At 39.6% G+C, this 25,324-nt stretch overlaps 1 protein-coding gene across 1 annotated transcript in view; it reads right to left on the bottom strand.

Moving 5' to 3' along the window:
• The window catches only part of LOC139729721 (extracellular matrix organizing protein FRAS1-like), a 230,223-nt gene that overhangs the window by 142,977 nt on the left and 61,922 nt on the right, over positions 1 to 25,324 (bottom strand). The gene's annotated exons all lie outside the window — the stretch shown is intronic.

The following is a 25,324-nucleotide window of genomic DNA, read 5'->3' as shown; positions in this document are numbered from 1 at the left end:
TGAATGCCAGTGACAATTCACAAAAATTTCATGCCGGGAAAATATCTTGCTTTACAGTATACATACATGAAACAACATGGAAGATGAGAAAGTTTAACCCCTTTTACAGATGAAACAATGAGGAAAATGCAGAAGTTTCAAACTTCCTCTTCTTCCCTGTTTTTATCCATACAAGAGGTTTTCCACGTAGTTACAGTTTCCCCAAAAGAGCCACAACTCCTCCAAAACCTGACAAAATCTTTAGAAGAGAGTGAAAAAAGAGAGAGAGTCTAAACCACAAAATCTGAATATGTAAGGCCTATTGGTTTATTACCATACCCAGGTATCACACCACTACAAACACAAGGTCATTCAGACACTGATAGCACTGATATGCGACAATTTAAATGTTGCCATTTTTCACTAATAAAAACACACCCAAAACTTTACAGCTCTTGCAAAACGGCAAAGAACTTGTTTATAAATAAATTGAAGATATGATTTCTGCTCCAACTTTATATCAAATTATGCGAGACAAAATCTTGAATCACCAAGTTTCTCTCAAACATATTTCTCAAACCACGATTAGCGAGTTTCGCTTTGGAGCTGTTTTCAAACTGAGTTATTTTTTTTTAAATTCCAGGTGCGCATTTGTACTCCGAATGGTTTGACCGCACTCGCACAATACAGGAGATGGAGCTTAGCTTGACCTTGTAATCACTTCTACTGTAGTGCGTGCGTGCATGAAGGTACGTACGTATTCTTGCCTACTGTTGTGCGTGCATGCGGATACGTACGTATTCTTGCACATAAAGCATGTCGAGAGTCGCTAGTTTGATTGACAGGCCACGGAGCTGGCGATTGAGATGTCGTATGGAATGCCTTTACCATTACTAGTTAGAGAGGAGACTCAACCTCATTTCATGAACTCTACGCAACTCTATACAGCCTTAGAAATGCTTCAGAAACGTGATTACGAGTAAGTTCTTTTTCAGTCTGAAAATCCCCGAGTGAAGATGAGCAAGTCCTTTGGTCATTCCAGCTCACTTCCACCCAAAAAGGCATCAAACCACAATCAATTTATCGTTTCATACTTCAGTATGGTATTTTTATATGACTGCTGATGTTGTTGTACACCACGGTATGGATTTCACAAACTGGGGGGCAAGTTAACCTAACCACACAAGTCAATTACTATTTGTGTTGTTTGTTTACTGGGCTAATTTCTCTGTCTCCCCTGCAGTCAACTGCTGAATGGGGAATTTCAAATAAACCAAAATCGTTCATGCAGAATTCCCTGCATAATCTGTTCTTGGCCATTCAGAATACTTCAATTTCATACCTAGATTTTGATAAACCTTTGTACAATTTGTGATGCCTTTTTTTATGCTGTTATACATATTGCTGTATTAGAAATCAAATCTGACTATCACATATAACTTGGCTTTCAAATGTTTTTAATAAAACATGTCATCTGTGCATATGTGTACATTTGACATTTTGTTCACTTCAAATGCAATATACATGTCCATATATTTTCTTTCGTGCTGGGAAAGGGGGGAAGAGTTGCCAAAAAACTGTGATTTCTGTTTTTTCTCCCATTAAATGTACAGATAAGTTCAACGATAAATATGACCTCGGATGTCCACTGCTAGAGTCTATGGATCAAAGCTGCAATGCTCAAACGTTATTATATTCCCTTTGCACCAAAAATTATCACTATTCACAGCACAGCTCTGAACACATATGCTTGTGACGCAGTGATGTGATACACAGTTTTATGTACAAAATATTGTACATGTTCTATTATCATATTATACCATATTATTATTGCAATCATTATGTACTGTTTAAATGTTTTAATGTGTTGATTTAGATGTATTAAGAAGATATTTATGAATGTGAAAGAGGAGTTCATGCAGAAGATGAAGAAGATGTTGGTAAGAGGAGGATTTTTCTGAACGTTGAATCTCCAATGATGATATGATTATGATTATGGAGTTTATTCAAACTACCCAATTGAATAAGATACAAATAAGATGTATTGTGAATACTATGATCATAATTTTCATTTTCTGCAACAACCAGAGTAAAAGATTTTTGTTTGTCAGATGTCCTTTGCAATGTATTATGCATATGCTGTTCTTTGATCGATTGTTATTTGTGTATATATCTCTTGTATGTAACACTGGTGGAAGGCATATTTCCACATTTGTATTTGAGGACAATAAAACATTAAATTCAATTCAATTCAATATTCTAATGGCTGAAATAGAAATCCCTCCAGAGCCTACTGACAAAACTCTTTCATACGTAAAAAGTAGGCCTGCACTTTCCTCAATAATTTCTTCAGTTCACGATTCTTTCATTCTCTTTAACACTTTGAGAACGACGAGGAGTGCATTCCAAGCACAGATGAAACTGGAAAGAGTTGGAGCGGAGCTAACACGTCTGCATTTCTTCCTGTAACGCCATCGCTCCCTCAATTAAGCGTGGCAGAGGACCCCCGGGCCATGCGACAGGGCATGTAAAAGAACCGGATGCTACACAAGTTTGTCAACAAAGGGAAGCTATATTAATGTGTTTTTGTTTTTCCTGTCTCCCTCTCTCTGTCAAACATCCACCGAAGCCACTACCTTCCCACCCCTAATTAACTGCCTATCTCGGCAAACAAAACCAGTGGGCGTGATGGGCTTTGGGAGATGGCGCACTAAATGTGGCAGTCCAACGGATTCGGCAACCGGAAGTTCTTAGAACCCTAACCCCCCAGTCAATGAACAGTGAAAATGAGCTGCTCCATGACAAGCTGTGAGCATGAAGAATTCAGCAGTATCAACTAGACCAGACATAGAAGCTGAATAGTCCGTGCATTTAGAGAAAGCCTTTGAAGCTATGGTTATTTTGTTGTTGTTTTTTGTTCGTTGTTTTGTTTTTTTTTTACTTGAGAAGATACAAACTGAGTATATTTAAATGCAATTAGTACAATTAGAATACAAGTACAATAAATACAAGGATATACACAACTCTGTCTCATTATAATACTTTTGAAATAAGCATATCATTTAAGGTAAGCCTGTAAAAGAAACTAAGAAAAATAAATTAAATTAAAATTGTCAGTGGTTGATGGTTCCTTGATTTGTATTTGGCATCAAACATTAACATCTTCATACCTGCCAACATTTTCAGATGAAATATCTTACTCGTGGATTGCAAAAATCTTATCTTATTAGTTATATGCAAACTGAAGTTAAAAATCTTACTTTCAGTCAAATCTTCAGAAAATACACATGAAAGGTATATCTACATATTTTTTTAAAATCTTATTTCTCTGACAGAAAATCTTATTTTGCTATTTTTAATGTAAAAAAAATCTTACTGAATCTGATAAAATCTTATCAGTTGGCAAGTATACATCTTCACACAAACTGACCTTTGTCATCTAGTATCTATGGTATCAAGGCATGCAAATCATACAATGCCTGCACTAACACACCTTCCTGATGAATCTCTTCCTTTTGAAACAGCTGTCATGGCACAATTATTCCTATCCAACCACAGCATTGCATTTACTGTGAAGAGAATAAGCTTCTCCTCCTCCCCCCCCCCCAATATTACGGTCATTTAAATCCACTAAAGTCCAGATTTTCCCTTGAATTGTGGTCAAATATTTGGACAATAAATTTTCTCTAGTTGCAGATAAGTAACCTGTATCATCCCATCTTTTACAATTCATGTGCGATAGAGGAGAAACACTAAAACTGACAGATAAAAATCACCTTCCAAACCCGGGACACATCAGATCAAACCAAGATCCAATCCTTGTCATCACAATTTAAACAAAAGTTGCCCCAAATCACCCAGGCAAGTGGTGGAAGGTGGATCTGGAGTGACAATGTAGCAATGTTTAGGCATGGACCTACAACGAAACATTTCGCGGTAGCTCTATGGTTTAAACGGAAGAGAAATAAGTTTCCTGAAGGGATAAACTTCAATGGTCAAGCTCCAGACTCACTGATCTGTCATTTCCCACACACCGTTGTCTACTGCACAATGTACGAGAGAAAATAAAAACATGATTTTGTGAGATCATGTGTCTTCAGGGAATTTCATCACTGTTAAGATAAGGTGGGTCGAAGGGCCATAATCCTTTATAGACAAGGCCAAGAAGGTTTTGCCATGTAATATTTCTGTAAATAACATAAATAAGTGCTATAACATTCATTTTCAGTAGGTCAATATCCCTGTAAATTTTAGTGAAATGTCTAAATATTGACTCCTGACTCCAAGTACGATCACAGTGACTAGAAAATGAAAAAAAAAATGCACCTTTTCTTATCAGTCATGCAAGTGTATACCACAAAACTTGGTTTTAGGATTGTTAGCATTTGATGCAGAAGTTTATTCAATTAATATGCATATGCTTTCATCTATTGAAAATCTTCAGTGTTTCTTTTAAGGATAGTCAAACACTGAAAGTCATATTTCTATGCTGATTCATGGAAGACATTTCACTTGTGGTAACTATCACAAGCTTGTCATATCCCTTCATTTCATCATGGGTCGTCCCCACAAGCTTGTCAGCATTTTGGTCATCAATTTGCATTCGGCGACCATCATCACAGTCAATACTTTTGTGCTATCATATCTACATAGCATAATCTTATATCTCACTTACCTGTGTGGAATATTCACATCAGAGGAGGGGGTACATGGAAAAGAGAGAGATAAGAAAAATAAAACAAAGATTAGAAACAATCATAAATTTAAAGGCAGTAAGTTTCAATTAAATGGAGGTACTGATTTCACTGCTTCTTACTCATAAACAATATTCAAAGTAATGGAATAAGGTCAATGTGCTTCATTATATCCTGACATCCTTAATATCAGGATGAACAAAGTCAAATATCAAATACATATTAATATCAGCATCAGAAAAATGAATGAATATTGGCTAACACACAAACAGAATTATTAAAGTCAATTATAGCAATGCAAAAACCAACAAGTTTTGCATGTGAACACACATACACACACACAAAAAAAAAACACTACAATTATTGCACTCTGCATCACAATGCATAAATTGGTTCATCTTGATGATTCCCTCGAAACCCTTGACATGATTTGCCATGCAAAGTGTGTGTGAATGGCACATGAAGACATATTACTTTTCGTTCACAACCCACGAATCATCTTGCCACAGCTAAAGTGTATCAAAGTAATAATTTGTGGCTGGTGTGTAAAGAGCAGCATATAAAATATTGATTTTTGCATCATTAAAAAAAAAAAATAAATAAAAATTCTGGAGTGTGAATGTGCCCAATTGGAAGTTCCGATCAGTGATCCAAACATAGGTCACCACATTTCCAAGAAAGACCAAAGTTTCTAAATGACCACAACCTCCCAGTGACCACACTTCCATTGAGTCGGTTTCCTGCCTTGTCAGACTAAAAAGCATCTTCCAGTGAATACCTACTACTCTCAACAGCACACCACCACAACCTAAGAGCATACAATTTTTGGCGCTTGTGGGAAGCACAGCTGAGGGGTGAGCATAGCTGAGGGAGTGGTAAGGTTACCATGACAATTATTCTGATCTTGCATACAACTTCAGTGGTCAAAAATGGCAGTATATTATAACGACTTATCCCAAGCTAAAGTCATCTCGCTTTGGAAGCGAGCAAAAGTTGTGTGCAGTACAAATGGGGGTAGATTCCCTAAAAGTCATGAATACCAAATGAACTTGTTTTCCCTTTTTATTGATTCTATATCAAATTTTCACTGCCCAACATCACATAATGTATGACAACAAACAACTATGGTATCGTTTACTATGAAAAAGTAGTGTCAAAAGGAAGCCACTTTTAGAACCGGTATCTGCAAAGTACAAACAAATATCAAATTTGGAGGGAGGAGGGGGAGTTCTCCAAAAATGACTCTCAACACCTATTAGTCCATCTCTACCATAAAGAGGGCTCTTTAACTGAGGGTATAAAGGACAGATATAGCTCATTGCCCAAAAACGTTCACACCACAATCGTACGGGATACACACTCCATTAACGACACCTGACGGAAGCCCTTTGGGTAAACAAATGACACAAACTTTTTTAAAGAGTGATATGCCTCTGCTCACAAAGCCAACAAAGCCAGACACATTACACCTATTGGAGCCACGTTTCCCACCACGGGTGATAAGGGCCGTCACCATAATGAGAGACAAAGAGAAGTTGGCAACTTGCAATCCAGGATTATAATACAAGTGACACCGAGCGGCTTAAGGCCTTCCAAAATATGTTGATGATGACGGGTGCGGGGCTACCCTCCAAGAGAGGTTTAAGCTGACAGCGGTGGAAGGATGAGATGTGATTTCTGAAGCGAGGCGGCATTTGTGCCCAGCGATCCGGTTCAGGGACGGAACACATCAGACACCCAGAGGGGAAAGTCAGGCATCAGCCACAAAACACGGGCGAGTCACAGTCTAGCTTCTGTAAAATTCATCCAAGCACTGCTTCTGATCAGTTTCCATAGAGAAAGTGTTGCAGTGATGGAACTCTGCCCAGACTTTCCTTACTCGCGAGGGACTTTGCTTCAATTGAATAGCATGAGGTATCAAATGATGCATATCAGTTGCCATGTAAACGAGAGTGTGCATCACGTATACTGTTTCTGCTGTAACCCTCTACATATTGTACATCTTTCCCCAGTGTATGATATATGAGTATACAGCTTTGCACCACTATAGGTGTAGGGCTTGGGAGGTTTGTATGAGTGATGACTATAGATTCGTACAAGTTACGAAACCACAACACTGTCATATGCATGTTTCGTTCTTAAGCGTTATCCAGTGACCTGAAACAGGTACAGGCATCTCTACGTGTTCCCATGTCATAAGCAACCTACAGACGGATACATTTCACTATGAATGAGGGGTTGACTGCACACTTGGGTAATATCTGCAGGTCAGCATTATCCCTCTATTGTAGAAGCCCTAGACATGGCAGGCTAGAATTAATACTTAAAACCTATTCTCTGGCTCCAGAGAAAGTGTCAGCAGCAGTCCAAACAGTCCCATACTTGGTAATCCCATTTCTTGTGAGGAAGAAGAGATTAAGACACTCTAGGTTGAGAACTGCACTGCCCTCTTCGCCCTCCTCACATCCGTACTTATCATTCTTCCACTTCCCACCACCCTACCCCTCACCACCCCCCCCCCCCAACAAAAAAAAAAAGGATTCTGCAGTGTTACCCAACTAAGACCCAGTCTATCTCACTCAAAGCACTTACTCCTATTGCCATTTTCTCAATTGGCAGCATGGTTCGCATTCAATGAAAAAGTGACATAGGCACATTAGGGACTAATAGAGACAGACAGACAGATAGACGGACAGACAGGTAAAGAAAAAAAAATGAAAGAAACAGGGGGAGAGTGAGAGAGACAGTCATTCTGACTCTACAATAGAGACAGGATTAAGCTGTGGTGGTCAGTGGCATGGTTTACAAAAGTGGTTTTATTTGATTTTTCCCTTTCATGGAGCATTCCTTTCTCTTTGGAATCACAAAGTTTGGCCACTCCAATGCAATTCTGCGTACAAGGGAATTGCGGCTCCAACTATATTTGGAAACTCGGCCCATTGTGGGAGTATTTCTCACATCTTCAATTTCTGAACAGAATGACCGTATATCATGAATCATTCCTTGCTTGAGCAGCAGAGGGTTATGAAGGAGAATATATATGAGGGAAAAAAAAGTATAGAAACTTCCTGAAAGAAGGTTACATTCACTGATGATAATAAGAACTCTGGCATAAAATTAATATGTAAAGAGATAAAATGGAGGGGGAAAATACTTGTAATTGCTCTATGGCCCACCATTGTGACAAATTAAAAGCTACAATGACAATCAAACCATTATTCAATTTGATAATGGCAGAAAATGCTGTGAAATTGCCCAAATCATCCCATTATTGCTGAACACTGCTGCCAGGCCAGCTATACATTCACTTTGGCTGTAATGACAACAAAAATTAAAGGTCAAAACATTTAAAATCCTTCAACTAAAGTCTCTCTTTGACGATGAAGAAAATGAGCCATCACTCAGCTGAAGAACACACATATACTGGGATGTTTTACTTAATCTTTTTGCCGAATAGTCTGGGGCTAAAAAGAAAGAGAGAAAGGAAGAAAAAAACAACAACACTGCAAATCTAATTCGGCCCTGGGAGAGATTCCCGTAAAGTGACCATTCGTGATACTGCCACAGCCTGCATCACAAAACTATGAACTAATTCTCAGGATGATGACAACATCCTTGTGGATGTGAAAAAGTAATTTCTTGCTCCTACTCTTTTATATGTTTTTACAGTAAGTCAGTGGGTGGTGCTTGCAGAAATACTAACCCAATGCCAGGAAAGAAAACAGAATTTTCAAAAAAGGGATTGTCAGTACGTTACAGCATTGCCTGTAGCATGGCAAACATTTGGGTCGTTGTCACTGGCTCTCGAGTTATCAAAATGTTTGCTGTTAATTTTCTGCTTACACCAGGAAGGTAAAGCTCTGATGACAAGAACGGATACCAAACTATTTACTAGTAAGTTGAGACAGTGAGGAAGGGGGGGGGGGGGAACTGAGAAGAAAATTTGTGGGGAAAAGGTGAGAAAGAGATAGAATGAAAGACAGAGAAACCGAGTATACAGATACCAAAAATATCATGGAATATATAAAACGAAAAGATTTCTAGAATAACACAAACAGTCTCCAACATGATCTAACCATAATGTGGAAACATTGCATCATGAATTCAACATCACAATTTGCACAGATGTATCATATACTTCTTCATCTTCTTCTATTACGGTGATGTACTTGTATCTTCAGTCTGTTTGCTTTGATGTACAATTGTAAAGCGCCTTGAGCATTTAATCAAAGTGTAGAACGGTGCTATAGAAATTGTATGTATTATTATTATTATTATATATTTAGCAAGAAAGAAGCTGAAATGCAAACTGTGTAAACTGTGCTGAAGCTTCATCTGCATCTATCTTGCCAATGAATAGAACTGTGTGCAGAAACTCTGCAGAAAGTGACGAGCCCCTGCTCAATGGAGTGACCTGTGAAGAATTCTGGCAGGTTTAAAATGTAAATGTGTGTGTAGGGGATGGGGGGAAAAGGGATCAACTGTAGGTCAGTTGACACTTCCTTTCTTTCAGAGTAAAAAGAGGGCATTTGTCACACAAGTGTCTTGTTTGTAGGATCCTGTTTGCATCACAGCTTAGCGACACCTCACAGTGTATAATAGTCCTGTACTCGGCCCTTGTGACAGAAAACTGATGCATTCATTAAGGATTTGGCACCTGCACATTTGAACTAGGGTGAAGTCTTTCCTCTTCCTCCTCTTGTACTTCTTTCCCCCTTCCCCTCCTGTTCTAAAGAGTAGAAATTATCATCTTGGGAACCCTGTGAGAGAAATTTGTGTATCAATAAATTGTTATGAGGTTTGTGCAGACAGCGCAAAAGCTCTGCTCAGAAATACTTGGATATGTACCTGAGAGATGGGGGAGAGAGGGTTAGGGTTATCTCCCACCTCCCTGGACATTATACAAAGGAGGTGGAACCCCCTCCCTGGCTGTCATAATTGGAACAGGAAATAAAGAGGGTGTCCCAATTCAACAAGCTTCCCGGACTTTAGACATGCATTTTCAATCTTTAGATTGTATTCTGTGCTAGGAGAGCTACACGCACAAATTTCCAGTCACACCTAATCTAAAATATTTCCATAAGAAATTAAAACTTAAAGAATTTACTTTTATTCAAAGTCAGCACCTTTGCTATCCTCCGGTTTTCAGAGATAACAAGGAAAAGTAGAAATTACGCAGTGCGTAACATATGTCCCCGCCGGAAGTAGCATTTTGTAACAAAATGTGCAATATAGGTAAAAAATCAAGGTCAAAGGTCAAAGAAGTCAAAGGTCAAAATTCTGTGTAGAAGTTTTGAAGCCCTCACCTAGTGCCATCACATAAAGCAAATGGAATCGAAATTGGGTTAGAAATGGCGAAGGAGTAGCATTTTGTAGCCAATGTACAATATAGGTCAAAAATCAAGGTCAAAGGTCAAAGAAGACAAAGGTCAAAATTCTGTGTAGAAGTTTTGAAGCCCTCACCTAGTGCTATCACATAAAGCAAACGGAATCGAAATCGGGTTAGAAATGGCGAAGGAGTAGCATTCTGTAGCAAAATGCACAATATAGGTCAAAAATCAAGGTCAAAGGTCAAAGAAGTCAAAGGTCAAAATTCTGTGTAGAAGTTTTGAAGCCCTCAACTAGTGCCATCATATAAAGCAAACGGAATCGAAATCGGGTTAAAAATGGCGAAGGAGTAGCATTTCGTAGCAAAATGTACAATATAGGTCAAAAATCAAGGTCAAAGGTCAAAGAAGTCAAAGGTCAAAATTCTGTGTAGAAGTTTTGAAGCCCTCACCTAGTGCCATCACATAAAGCAAACGGAATCGAAATCGGGTTAGAAATGGCGAAGGAGTAGCATTTTGTAGCAAAATGTACAATATAGGTCAAAAAATCAAGGTCAAAGGTCAAAGAAGTCAAAGGTCAAAATTCTGTGTAGAAGTTTTGAAGCCCTCACCTAGCGCCATCACATAAAGCAAACGGAATCGAAATCGGGTTAGAAATGGCGAAGGAGTAGCATTTTGTAGCAAAATGTACAATATAGGTCAAAGGTCAAGGTCAAAGGTCACGACTGAAATTCTGTGTAGAAGTTTCAAAGCTCCCATGTAGTGCTATCATATAAAGCAAACAGAATCAAAATTGGCTCATAAATGACAGAGAAGTAGCAAATTGAAGATTTTGATCACACACGGACGCACACACGGACACACGGACACACGGACACACGGACGGACGGACGGACAGACGGACGGACACACGGACACACACACGTACGGAGCCCGTTTCATAGTCCCCTGCTCGAACTCGTTCGGCGGGGACAAAAAATTATATAATTCCTATATAGATTATATTGATACTACAAATTAAATTTGGTAATTTTTAGTACTTGAGATATCGCAAGCAATGACGAACCCCTTGCTAATTGGCGTTATTACCTTCACTCCCACCTACAGTGCGTTCTATGTAAGGGTTGCTAACTCAACTTGGTTTTCTGCCAATATAGACTCTCTTCTATTTTTTTTTTCCTCGATAGTCGATTTGATTATCTACCTACAAAATAACTAAGCTTCTATTCCATTACAATACACACACACACACACACACACACACACACACACTGTAAAACCAGAAATGCACTGGAAAGTTCTTGTCTGCACTATAATGCATTGGATGCAAGTGGCAATTTGCAAAAATGTCAAGCTGCTAAAAAGGCCATCGGCTCCAAATCACAAAAATTCCATGCCATGAATATTTTTCGCTTTAATGATACGTTATATATTTCAAATGTTGAATACAGTACGTACACTTTTCACATGATCTAATTTGTCATGATATATTTCTGCCAAATTCTAGTGTCGCACAAGTTTAAGGCAATGTTTTACTAATAGTACTATATATTTTAATCATAAGGATGATAGAAAAGTTATACAAAAAGTTGAATAGTTCCTCACATTAGGCTTTGAACATTTATGCATATAGAGTACATCAGAAACAATTTGGTGGCCTTGCCCACGTTACATTTCTTCCTACATGGTACCATCTCATTGGTCACACTGTGTGTATGTTCAGTCTACAAACCCAAACTCTTCATAAACCACAGAGATTAGGTACAGAATGTATGCTGAGTCCCTCTTGCCCCTCCCTCCAATTTCCATTCACAAATAAGACACCAAACTCCACTATTGTGCGATGATGTTGGCGCGGGGAGGGGGATATTTGCTCACACGGATCACACCATGTTGACATTAACGACTGAAGAATCATGCAGCCTATAAATGAGTGTCTTTTGCATTCTGACCAATATACAAGAGAAAAGAATGAGGAAGGAGAACAAGGGAACCACTGATTTTTCTTTCTCCCCGTGGATCCATTCCCTCTTTTCATGTTTGATTAAAGGGATTGTATAGTTTTGGTTGAGACCTAATTTCAAGTTTCTAACAATTTTTGGTGAGATAATGAGAAACCTCTTATGAAATATGAAAGAGCCTGTAACTCCATGAGGAATTCAACGTTTATTTTATGAAAATTGGTTTTGAAATAGCTGAGATATCCAAAACAGACTGATTCTAGTAAGTGTGGGACCCACACTTTATGACGATCGCTTTGTTTTACTTTGTTTTTGGATGTTTCAGTTATTCCAAACCCGATTTTCATCAAATAAACTTTGAATTCCTCTTAAAATGGTGCGCTCTGTACTATTTCATAAGTGTTTTCTTGGTATCTCGCAAAAAGTTACAAGCCCAATCCTCATCTCCACCAATACTTTACCATCCCTTTAACATCACAGACAGAGAAATGAGGACTCGTTTTTCACGGCTACCAATGCTTCTTCAACTGCTTATAAATGTTGAGCACATACATAATTTTACAAATCTTGAGTGCGAATATCATAAACTTTGTGGGAACAAATGTAAAATAGCAACCTGGCTGCACTGCTGCAACGCAGAAAAAAGGGCAAGTTTGTACACTTCAAGAAATGTCCAGTGTCAAACAACTTGACAGTTACATAAGTTACGTTCAGACGGCAGGCCGTAACCTCGAGGTTAGGAAACCTCGAGGTTTAGCTCTTGCCCCCTAACTACGACGTGTGTCCACACGACGAATCTTAACCTCGAGGTTACGAAATCTCCAGGTTAAGCATCTGCTCCCCGTAACTACGAGTGGGTCCCACTCGATGTTAAAACCACAAAACCGGAAGTTTCAGCCCACACTGCTAACAAGGCGTCTATTTATTCTTTAGTCCAACCCTGTTGGACTCGCTTGCAGGTACTCTTTTTCTCTGTCATGGTATGCAGAGATAGCACTGCACTGATGATTTTATGCCTTTATGAAGATATTCGTCGAAAACATTTTTTTTTTAGCGTCGGAGAAGAATATAGAATACAGTAGCGAGTTCGACGTGTTCAGTTTCAGAGATCAAGCGCATGGGAAGAAAAGATGATGTTGTTGTGTCGTGCGTCATAGGTTTTTCACGTGTAGTGTATTTGTGGTGTACGTTTGGGAGGTTGACCCGGAAGCAGAGGGAAATTGTGGGGGCTGGAGTTTACGGCGAGGTCACTCTTAACTTCGAGTTCATTGTTTTTTGTGTCCACACGGTGTTTAACTACGAGTGGGGACCCCCCGCAGCTCGTGGTTAGAGCGCTAACCATAAGATTTCTCGTGGCTCGAAACATCGAGCAAACCTCGAGGTTTGCTAACTATGAGTGCGTCTTCACGGTCCCTAACTACAAGCTCTAACCTCGAAGTTTCCTAACTTCGAGGTTAAGGGCTCCCGTCTGAACGTAACTATAGAAATGTCCACATTGTGTTTACACCTAACCCCAGTGAAATGCAGAGCGTGTCAACATTTGAGATTTCACCCACAATACCATGTCATCAATAAGATTTTGACATGCAGCCTTCAACCAAACACCTACTATTCCAAAGAGACCTACCGTCATAAATTTCCTGAAATAGTTTCTGACCCTAGAATACAATTTTTGACGAATGATCTCTAAATATTTGCTATAGATTGCCAATGGCTGAAAATTTGATTTATATGCGTATACATTATTTGGAGACTTCAAAAGATTCTTCACAACATTATTCAAACAAGTCTAAAAAGTTCAAGTTTTGTTATAACCTTCACTTCAAATAACAAACAAAAATGGACTCTTTTGTCAGCTGTGTATGTAGGTCAATTCTGATTTTAGTAGACACACAAGCATGTTCATTTTTCTCATACCATGTCTTAATCTTCAATCCATCATCTCTAACTTGAAATGACAGGACGATTTATCGACAGTTACCTTATGGAGATCAAAGTGATTAAAAACTATGGTTCTTCTTTGAGAATCGAGTGCATCTGTGTACTATATCCAGGGATTTGCAGTTTCTAAAACACATTCAAATTGATCAGTCTTTTTTGCCTTACAATGAAATCAAAATGAATACAACAGAAATAGGGTTTTGATTTTCCCCACTAGAGGTTTTACAATGACATTCTCTTCGAATCACTTACAAACTTGTTTGATTTTTCTGATGGTAATATTACAGCGGCAATGAGAACCAAATACAATGGTAATAAAACTTTGCTTTAAGATGATTGCAATGATTGTACTTGAATCACTGGATGTCAACATCTTTTGGCACAGTTAGCAGGTAAGATAATGATGTTCAGTGATTTTCTAAGTATTAACAAAAGAATCAAGAACTTTTCATAGCATCTCATGCATCTATCAAAGTGTTTATGACAGTGCATCTCAGGTGAATCACGTTATCTCTGTGGAAACATCAAGGGACTAGAATTTCTCCTCCCTGCTTCTGTCAATCAGAGTCGATCATAACCTCCCTTCTTCCAGTTTCAATACCACAGGAACCAACACTAACTATCAAAGACTCTGAAAGGTTTTGTTCGTTCTTCCTTGATGATGACTGGAAGGTAGGTCATGTGGGAAATCTAATGGAGGCCATCCTGCTTATATCTTAACCCTCCCCCTCAAGCCAATGACATTTCTTTCAGACAGCGAGCAAACGGCCGAACAATCTTCATCCCCACCGTCTGCTCCACATTGTCCCTCATTTCCTGTCCCGGCTAGATCAAGCTTTTTCGGTTGTGACAAGGAGTGGGGGCAATCAAGGCAGGAATGGCTTGGGGGTTACAGAAGCACAGCAATGTCAATTACAGTATCAAGGGGGCATCATTTACACCCATCACCCCTCATCCCTCCCCCACCCTTCACATGTTTCTGGCACCTCCTGCACTCAATGACCCGGAACTCCCTCCCACTCTGACACTATGTTTTAAATGTGCTCATTAATAGAGGTTTGGGGTGTATTTCTTGCAATGCCGACTGAATTTTATTCAAAATGACATTTCATGAGGTCATGTTGAAAGATTTTCCAGCAAATCCTTCATACTCATCTGATTGTAACACTACCAGGAAGTATAATTGTGGAGATGCAGCAACTTGTTCATCTTTTGTGTGCTGCTCTCATCATCTGATGAAATGATGCAGTGTTTGGTAATTTATTTTTAACAACATCAGGGATCTCGCCAGCGTATATCACCCTTGTCGGCCCCGACAAGCGTGCGGTTTGAAGAAGCAATTGCCGACAAGGGTAAAACTTGCCGACAAGGGTAACACCACGCGTGAACTTGCCGACAAGGGTAACTTGCTTGACGAGCTAAGTTCGGACCGATTTCTCGCCTTTTTCAGTCTTTATTATCTGGCTAGAAAAGAAGCTAGATGTTGAAAGCAGCAGCAGTTTACATACTTATACAAGCGCAAAAATTTACCCACGCAGTCACTGCACCGATCACAACAACGCGGCTCAACAGAGCGACGTACTAGCTGATACCAGGGAGGTCTCACCTCCCTGCTGATACACACCACATCACACACTTGCTCACTCACATGCGCTCTGATTTGGGATCCACACACACATGCACAAGCACCCAGCCGGCCACTTATCCAGCCGCCTGCGTGTACAACGCTATAGTGTATTGTGAGAGGGAGAGAGAGGACGGGAAGAGAGGGTCGGAGGCCGAGGGAGGCTGAGGAAGGCTGACACGTGCTCGCTTGTTGTCACGCTTGTTGTCGGGTTACGCAAAACAAACGATATGAAATGCATGCCCCCCTCCGCCAAAGGTTGTATTTTTTTTTTTGGCTGCTTTGGTTTGTTTGTTAGCTTGTCTGCCTGTCTGTCTCTCTACTCGCAAAATAAGTCACAATTTGGGAACAGATTAGGATGAAATTTTCAGGAACAGTTGGTTGGTAAAATGGCGCAAGGAACAGATGATTAAATTTTGATAGTGAGCAGAATTTATAATACCACCGAAATTCACCGCCAGGATCCAGGATCTTTAGACTTTGTTTCGTATATTTGAAAGGATTCGTATCAATTCTTTAGGAAGCTGGCCATCGGCAAAATGACGCAAAATTAGATGCGTTCAAAGCATTGCCGCAGAGAGAAAATTAACTCAATTTTTCGTTTAAAAAAAAGAAAAGAAAAAAGAACGTGCGATGGAGTAAGCAAATGCAAATTGTTATCTAGGTTTTGGTAGTTTCAGTTGGTTATTTTTTTTTTAAATCTAAAAAGCCATGCGTTCCATTTTAGCCTTTCCAATTTCTGTGGATTTGTAAACGTCATTCGTGAATATTCCATTTTCCTTCTCCGGGCCGAAATTTATAGTAATTCTGTCATGATGGTCTTTCAAGTTCAACGTATACGTAATGCTCCACGTGCTTCTGGCTTGGTTTGTTAAAAGGTGGGTTAGGGGCCTTCATGGGCAGAAAATAAATGATGATCATTCATCAATGTTCCCAGTTGGTTTACATGCTATGCATGTACACGCTGTTTACGACCACTGAAGCAAGGTGGCAGTACGTACGCGCGACATTCTTTATCTGACACCTGGCTTTCGTGGAAATATCATGGAAATTTCCACAAGCCATGATATCAAGTTTCCCCACTGCTTGAGGTCGTGCTTTTTTTTTTATTCTTCATCACGAACATCAATTTGTTCAACTTGAAAAGTGTAGATAATTTGCTTTGAGGGAGTGTTTCTTTCTTTTCTTTTTTTTCATTGCAGCATCGGTAACATTTTGTTTTGTTCATCGTCCGTGCATGGCAGGGGTTCATGGGAGGAGAACGATAGGAATGACTGGGGAGAAAATAAACTGCGAAGAAGGAAGCATCTTTTGAGCGAGCTGTCTTTGTTTTTCTCTACACCAGCATCAGTTATCGCCACCAAGATTCATTTTTTTTTCGTTACTCCGACAGATTAATGATAAAATGATGCTAGATTCTTTATTCTGAAGGTTCGTTAATCCAAGAATGATTAAGAAAAAATGTCCGTTCATTTCACGACGAAATCAGTTTTGTTATTTCGAACGTTCTGCCAGTGAAATTTCTGAATAAAACGACGGCACAAAACAGCGTGTTTTCGTACTCTAAGGGTCTGTTATTCCGACAGAAGTAGTAATGATGAAATAACAAATTGTAGATTCTTTATTCTGAAGGTTCGTTAGCCGAAAATTGAATAAAGAAAAATGTCCGTAAATTTCAAAACGAAATCAGTGCGTCATTTCAAACGTTTTGCCAGTGAAATTTTGGAATAAAACGACTGCCCCAAAACAGTTGCAGTTTTCTTAATCTGAGGGTTCGCTACTCCGACAGATTAATGATAAAATAATGCTAGATTCCCTATTCTGAAGGTTCGTTAATCCAAAAAATGATTAAGAAAAAATGTCCGTTCATTTCACAATGAAATCAGTTTTGTTATTTCGAACGTTTCTGTCAGTGAAATTTCGGAATAAAACGACGGCACAAAACAGCGTGTTTTCGTACTCTATAAGGGTCTGTTATTCCGACAGAAGTAGTAATGATGAAATAATAATAGATTCTTTATTCTGAAGGTTCGTTAACCGAAAATTGAATAAAGAAAAATGTCCGTAAATTTCAAAACGAAATCAGTGCGTCATTTCGAACGTTTTGCCAGTGAAATTTGGAATAAAACTGCCCAAAAAACAGTTGCACTTTTCTTACTCCTAGGGTTCGTTACTCCGACAGATTAATGAAAAAATAATGCTATATTCCTTATTCTGAAGGTTCGTTAATCCAAAAATGATTTTAAAAAATGTCCGCTCATTTCACAATGAAATCAGTTTTGTTATTTCGAACGTTTCCGTCATTGAAATTTCAGAATAAAACGACGGCCCCAAAACGGTTACAGTTTTCTTTTACTCTGAAGGTTCGTTACTGCGAAAGAATAACGATATAATACTTTAGATTCTTAATTCTGAACGATCGTTAATCGGAAAACGATAAAGAAGAAATGAAAACGGTTAACAGTTTTCTTACCCTCAGGGTTCGTTACTCCGAAAGAATAATGGCAAAATAATACTCTACATTCTTAATTCTGAATGATCGTTAATAGAAAAATTATAAAGGAGAAAATATTCGTTTATATCCAAACGAAATCAGTTTTGTTATTTCGAATGTTCTGCCAGTATAATTTCGGAATACAACAACGGCCCCAAAAGGGCGTTTTCTTATTCTGAAGGTTTGTTATTCTGAAACAATAACGATGATTGATGATAGATTCCTTTCTGAAGGTTCGTTGATCGGAAAATAATAAAGAAAAAATGATTGTTAATCTTCGAACGAAATCAGTTTTATTTTGAACATTCATCCGTAGTACCGACCTTTGGTGTTGTTGTTGTTTTCGATTACAAACCTTCGAAGTACTCAGTAATGAATCGTTTCATTTTATGATTAAACAAACCTTCGGAATAATGACCATCATTACATTTTTGTATGATATCTCTTTGATGTCACGGCCAAACTACCGCAGTATACCCAGAAAGGAAAGTGCAACGATGTCCCGAAAGTTCTCGATCGCTTCTCGCGCATCTGCAATGCAATAGGCCTACCACGTGGTCGAGCAGACGGCGAGAAAGCAACACGGCGCGCGTTGTTGCGATGCAGAGGCGGCTAATTATTGCAACGGTGAAACAGGAAAGGCCTAAAAGAAATCGGAACCTCCACCATCGGCACCTACTTCTCTTTCATTTAGTATTTAGGAACTGCCGCTAACAAAAGGTATGGAGTTTCTGCATTGTTTCTGTGAGAATATGCCCCTCACAACGTTCATTACATCTCCGTGAAAATGTCGCATTTAGTGGCATTTTAGCGGCGATTTATCTGTGTTGTATTGAGCATTAGCGAAGGCTTCCGCGCTTCGCGCGGGAGGGGGAACCCCCCTCCCGTACCCACCCCCAGAACAGCGCGCATAAATGCCGACAAGCGTGAAGAAATTCCTGGCGAGAACCCTGAACATATAAGCTGTTTCCTCAATTTCACACTATCATAATTCTGAAATGCCGGGGACATTTCTTATTCTCCTGATCTTACAAGCTGCATGTTTGAGGAATAATGTGAGCTTTCATAAACCTGCCCCTTTGCTGATGGCAACATAATGCATTGGCACCTTGTATTGCATGGATAATAATGCAAAATAAGTTCCAATTATAGGTCTAGATAGGATATACTATAAGGAAGGTATCCCATACTCCTGCAGAAGAAACCATACCTTGTCAGACAGCTGGTGCAGGTTGTCCCCCTAGTAAGCATAGACACTATCTGAAGATGACACTCCAACATGACATGCTAACATAACATGCTTTATAATTGCCTCAGTGGAGAAAATGTGTGATTGATCTGCTCAGTGATGAGTGCAAGAGCTGCCAAAAAAGCAGCTAAAAATGTGTTGTTTTTGTAATTAACCCTCCAGTATAGGCCTACATTCCATATCTTGCAGAAATCAACTCGAGTGGAATATGGTCATTTGGTCACATCATGATTTCTATAAGTTTGAACCTACAATTGTACACTGCCAGTCATCATTTTTACTTCCCCACTCCCCCCCCCCCCAAAAAAAAAAAAAAAAACCCGGAGAAGATACATAGTGGAATACTCATTACCCTCTCTCATCTACCTGTGATGCCAAGGCCTGTCAACATTCATAGCAACGAGAATGACAAGTAAGCACCACATGTTGCCATGTAACCAAACTGTTTGATAGTAGTATGGCAACAGAGCAACAACTTCCCAGGCCCATGCTTACTGCCTATCAAGACAGCAATCATCCCTTACAAATATCAGAACAGGTTCAATTGTCCTGTTCTACTGAGAGGGGGTAGGCTGTGACTTCACCTTTGGTTAACCCACATAGGTCAATATGGGATTGAAGGGGGGGGGGGGGACTGGGGCAGAAGTATACTGATCTCTTGAAGGCTGGTCAGAAACCCAGGAGAGAGAGATGGGGTTATTCATAGCATCACTGCTTTCTTAAATATCTATCCAAATCAAATTGACATGAGTCAGAGTGATGTTTGGAAACAGCCACAACCTCTGAAAAACTGCTCCAGCAAAGGGAAGGCACAGAAGACCCACGGAATGAATGAAACAATTTCTGATTGGCCGCATCCTGTCACCGAGCAACGATCCTTCTCTTCCCTCCTCTGGTGAGGTTAGTCCATTTGCAGACAGGGCTTCCTGATTCCTTCCCATGAAATTTTCCTCAATTTCATGACACACTTGCCATCGCTTGACACTGGAAAGGTCCGCTCTGACACTTCCCAGCTGTAGCTTTCGCTCAAGGGGCTGACAGTTTACAAAAGTCCCCAGATTTCTCAATCCTCAAAGAAGAGGATTCTGATCCTGGTTTCCGGGTTAGAGATATGTTATATAATCATTCTGCTTGATAAATGTCAATCTGTTTGGTTTCAATCCAGGGAAAGAAGCCTCTATCATTAGAAGTTCACATAGCAATCACATCGTACGGATGGGTGATTCTCAGCTCGCATCGCCGCTCGGATATTGTCTTTGAGCAAGAGGTGAATCTTCAAAGCCCATTTTCTCGCAATTTTGTTAGGCTAACAAATCAAAAAGTGCATCATATTTCGCTTTATATGACCACTTACGGTACCGGATAATACAAGTGTTTGATATCAATGTAAAGCTTAGGAAATGGGCAATGTGATTCAAAGAAAAAAATGAATTTTCAAAATTCCTGACTTTTGCCTGAAACCGTTGTCACCGGTCACAAATGCTTAATCAAACAGTGATATCAGTCACATACGCAAAATGGATGAGGAACTGATGATTCTTTAATACACTGGCTTATCAACTCAACAGTTCCAAGCATAGAAAGTTCCCTGTTCACAGCCAGTGTTATCATTTGGAGGATACGACAGAAAAAAGAAGAAAGAGAGAAGAAAACCTGTCTGGGCTATTTCACCATCATCGTCCTCTGGGAAGTCAGTAGCTTGTGATGGAACACTCACTTCTCAACGATGGCCCAAATTAGAGTATGGTGCCAAGTCTCACAGACCGGAGAAACTGCAACTTCCTTTGAGAGAGGCGTAACACAACCACGACCCTGACAAGAATAATTCTCGATGCCCCCACGTCCGACCCTATCCCAAGACCCCTTAAACTTAAAAACCTTAAAAAAATCCTTCAGTGGTCATTGCCAAAATGGTGGATCTACACCCAAATATTTAGAGAAGGGACAGCAACTCAACGAAGACACCAGCCTATGACCCTCCGACCCTCTCAATAAATTTCAATGATATGAGTGTTATGTAGGTCTATACGACATACAATTTCGAGACACACTTTAAAGGCACTGTCACTGATTCAACAAAAACAAGCATGCAGCACAATAACAAAGCAACATTTCTCCCATGTCCCTTTAACCACTGAGAGAGGGAGTCACCCTTTCACCTTCTTTCCAAAACTTCCTCTCAGACTACTGTTGTCGACAGAGACACTTCCACCCGCCTTGGAGTTCGTACATCGCAGGGCTTTGCAGAAGCTCTTGTCTCCCAGAGGAAGAATCGATTACCTCAGTCGCGGAGAAGGGGGGGGGGGGGTGACAGGAACCATTGCAACAGTAAATTCTGCACTCAGTACAGATTTACTGCATGTTATCTTGCATACTGTAAAAGTGGAAATTTTCGCGGTGTTGAAATTTTCGCGCATTTCGCGCAACCAGAAACTAGCGTGAAAATTAAAGCATGCGAATATTTTTGCATGCCATACGTTCCAGTGGTTGATGTCTTGATTCCGTGGAATTAAAAACACGCGAAACTCTTCTCACCCGGCCAAGCGCGAAAAATTAGTCGCGCGAAAATAGCCACTTTTACAGTAATCTCCAAGATATAAAAAACAACAAATAAACTACAAAGACACAAAATTTGCCTATCCTTTGTAGCAGCATCCAAATTCTTCTCTTGCACACTACCTCTGTTAGTCCCCCTATTAAGTACATTCCCTTTACCTGTCCAGAATCGCATGACCACCTCAATGATTTCTTCAGTCATCCCATCTATCGTCCTGAATCAGGAATGTTTTTAATTGTGCCGATAAAAATTTGTTCACATTGCCCTTTGACACACTGACTCTCTTTGCATCTTTACTAGTGATAATATGTGCCAACGTGACACCCTTTTCCACTCACAGTCCCTCCATACTTGCTACAATAAAGTATATCACTCGATCCTTCCCTTACCCATCGCTTGCACCTGACTCCTCCCTGATCCCCCCCCCCCACCATCTTTACTGGTGTATCATCTGATGACCGTACCATGATGACACCCTTTTTCAACCTAGTTCCAGACATGATAGGATCTGAAACTACTCGGTATCAAAGATGCATATTAGTGTATGAAGCACACATAAAACACACTCTCCATCATCCTTTCCCAACCTCATCACCATGAAAAACAAAACAAACGGACAGAGTCCCTAGTATTGCCATCAATCTTCAAACTTGTCTCTGTTGATAATTCCTGGTACTTACAATTAGTTATGACAAATGATTGTTTATCTTAACCCAAAAGTATCTGCAGAAGGTCGCAAAGAGTCAAGCTCATTTCAAACCATGGGGTGGGGGCAACCGTTACAGACATCAAACTCCTTTAAAAAAAAAAATGGCCAACACACAGACCATGTACACACTGTCACCAGATCTATTTCAAATGATTCAGAAGACAATTTCAGTTTTTTTATTTCCCTTCATTTTCATATAAATCTAATGGAATAGAACATGAATTGACTGATAAGCACTCTAGAGAAAGTTACTGACAGGACTGCCTTGCACTGTGATGATACACAAATCCACTTTCATATGGTACAAACTCACTCACACTCCACACACAGACCATACATATACACCATAATGCATGACCTGGGTATCACATACACCCATAAACTTGGTACAACACGCCTAGTAATCAACACATGAAGTCTTGATTTCGGCAGACAGACAATGTATCTGACCAAGACAAGAGGAAGAAATTTGATTGATTCTCTTTTGCTCTTCCCACTTCCTGTCGAGACGAAAAGAAAGCAACACCAGTCGGCTATGACTTGATGCACCTCAGGGAGGTGCAACGAGAGAGCACATTCCTCTCGCTCATCATCCTGGGCTCAGTTCCAAAAGAAGTCGTCTTTCTGTCGAGATGTCCTGAAGTCTGCGTCTCTTTGATGTCCTGAATTCTGCATCTCCGTGATCTTCAGATGCAATAAGATGACTGTTCCTACAAATGCTGAATTTATTATGCCGCTTCTTACGAGAGATGTATTTCATGAATCACTTGTCTTTCTTTTATATCTCCCCATCCCCACTTAAGTTTAGCTTTCGGCATCTATTTCTTTGTTTTCCACTTCTTGTGCTCTTGTATCTTCAGAGATATCCTTCTTATTATCCAGTGTCTGTCCAGATTTTTACTGCCATTATTTTCAAGGATTGCAATAGGATGTTTGAATGATGGCTGGCATGGACTATGGAAAAAAAAAATGTAAATCACATGGATCACATAAATTCAAAAAAGGAATATACAAGATCAGGAGAACAGATGGGAGTTCTGTGCTCACAAATCAGTCGACTTTGATTTAAGACAAAAATGGAGATGAGAAATCTTGAAGCTATTAACATACTACATGGATTGTCTGTAATGACATACTTTCTTTCATAAATCAAGCTGTGTATGGGACAGGAGAGAATTCCAGCAGAAAACTAGGTCATGATCCAGTTAATGCATCATTTCAGATCATCACCCCACAATGGCTGGGATAGCAGTGAAGATACTGATACAGCTATACATCAACAGACATTTCTAACCATGTTTACATGGGGTGGGGGAGATGCCAACCAAAAATAGGATGGGCAATGTAGTTAATCATCTAGGAGGGGGAGAGTAGGAATAGAGGAGAGAAATGAATAGATGTCATTGTATGATTCCCAACATCAAGATGGGAGGCGGTGATCAGAGAAAGGGGTTTTTTCTCAACCATTTCAGACATCCCAAAATTTTTACAGTCAAACATTTCAGGCATTCTAAGTATCGCGTGAAAAAACTCTTTCACCTACTACCAGATCACAGACGAGCTAGTCAATACCACACCTATGGAAGCTGAAAAAATAAAAGGTAATTTTGAATCGACAAAAAAAAGGGAAACAAAATTGTACAAGCATGTGGACTTCAAATACATAGTAATGGCAACATCTATGTCAAAATTCACTATTTCATAGCGTTGAAGGGTTAACATTCTGAAGCAGGATGAATGGTTTTTCAAGGCGTGGTTCTTTCTGTCAAATTAAATTCAAGATATTATCAAATCAATCCTGCAGCACTAAAATATGAAGTAAGAGTGGAAACTGCCCCATGAGAACTCGAGCTGTATCAAATTAACTGGCACCATAACCTACAAGGTACAGAGTACAAGCTGTAAGTACCAATCCATACGGCATTCGCTACAAAAACATGACTTGCACTTGGGAGCTAGCTGTAGGTGCGAGGGAATTCAGACTGTTAAATTAGGACAAGGTAATGCAAGGCCAAGTGTAGTGTACGCCCATCAAACTGTGACCGACCGACTCGGATCAAATTCTCAGTAGCGTAAAGCAGCATTTGTCACGGAGAGGTGTTGTTAGCTGTCCTAGTGTTGGGTGGTCAAAAGATGGTATTGTGGCCATTCAACCTCAAAATCATAACTGTACGCAAATCATTCTGTTTACAGTCCAAACACACCAATATATTGGAGAATAGATGACTAAAACACATGGCAACTGAAGATGCTGGAAGAATTTAAAGAAAACAGATAGGCCTATAACTTCAGCTAATTATAGCACGATATTTTGCCCCACAATCTCAAATCAAAAGTTGGGCAAAACATTTAATAACTGTTTCTTGATGCGGGTAACAATATGCCTATCACTGGCTCAAAAGTACTGTGCACAATAACCTTTAGACATTTATTGAAGTTCTTTGGGTCCATAACAGATGAAATGTTTCATATTTGCTGCTATTTTGGTCCTTGCAAACTGGAAGCCAAAACCTTCACAAAGGAAATTCCGTTAAAAGTCCATAATTGAGCTCTGAGTGCCAAATACAGACTGTCCTCTGGGCTACATTAGCCAACACACAAACCACTAAATGGAATTCAATTACTGAAAATGTGATTAGCATGATTTCAAGAGGGCACAACCTTGGTGGGGGAAAAAAAAATCTGCCATGTCATCTGTACTATTTTGCTACCATAGCAACAAGAAGCCTATGCTTGCTATTTCTCACAATCATGTTACCATCTGTTGCTCTGTGTCAGAGAATGGGTTT

Source organism: Diadema antillarum, unplaced genomic scaffold, assembly GCF_040938485.1.
Source record: "Diadema antillarum isolate AM-2024a unplaced genomic scaffold, OU_Dant_1.0 seq00000254_RagTag, whole genome shotgun sequence".
NCBI lineage: Eukaryota > Metazoa > Echinodermata > Echinoidea > Diadematoida > Diadematidae > Diadema > Diadema antillarum.
This window is presented reverse-complemented; position numbering and strand designations above follow the sequence as displayed.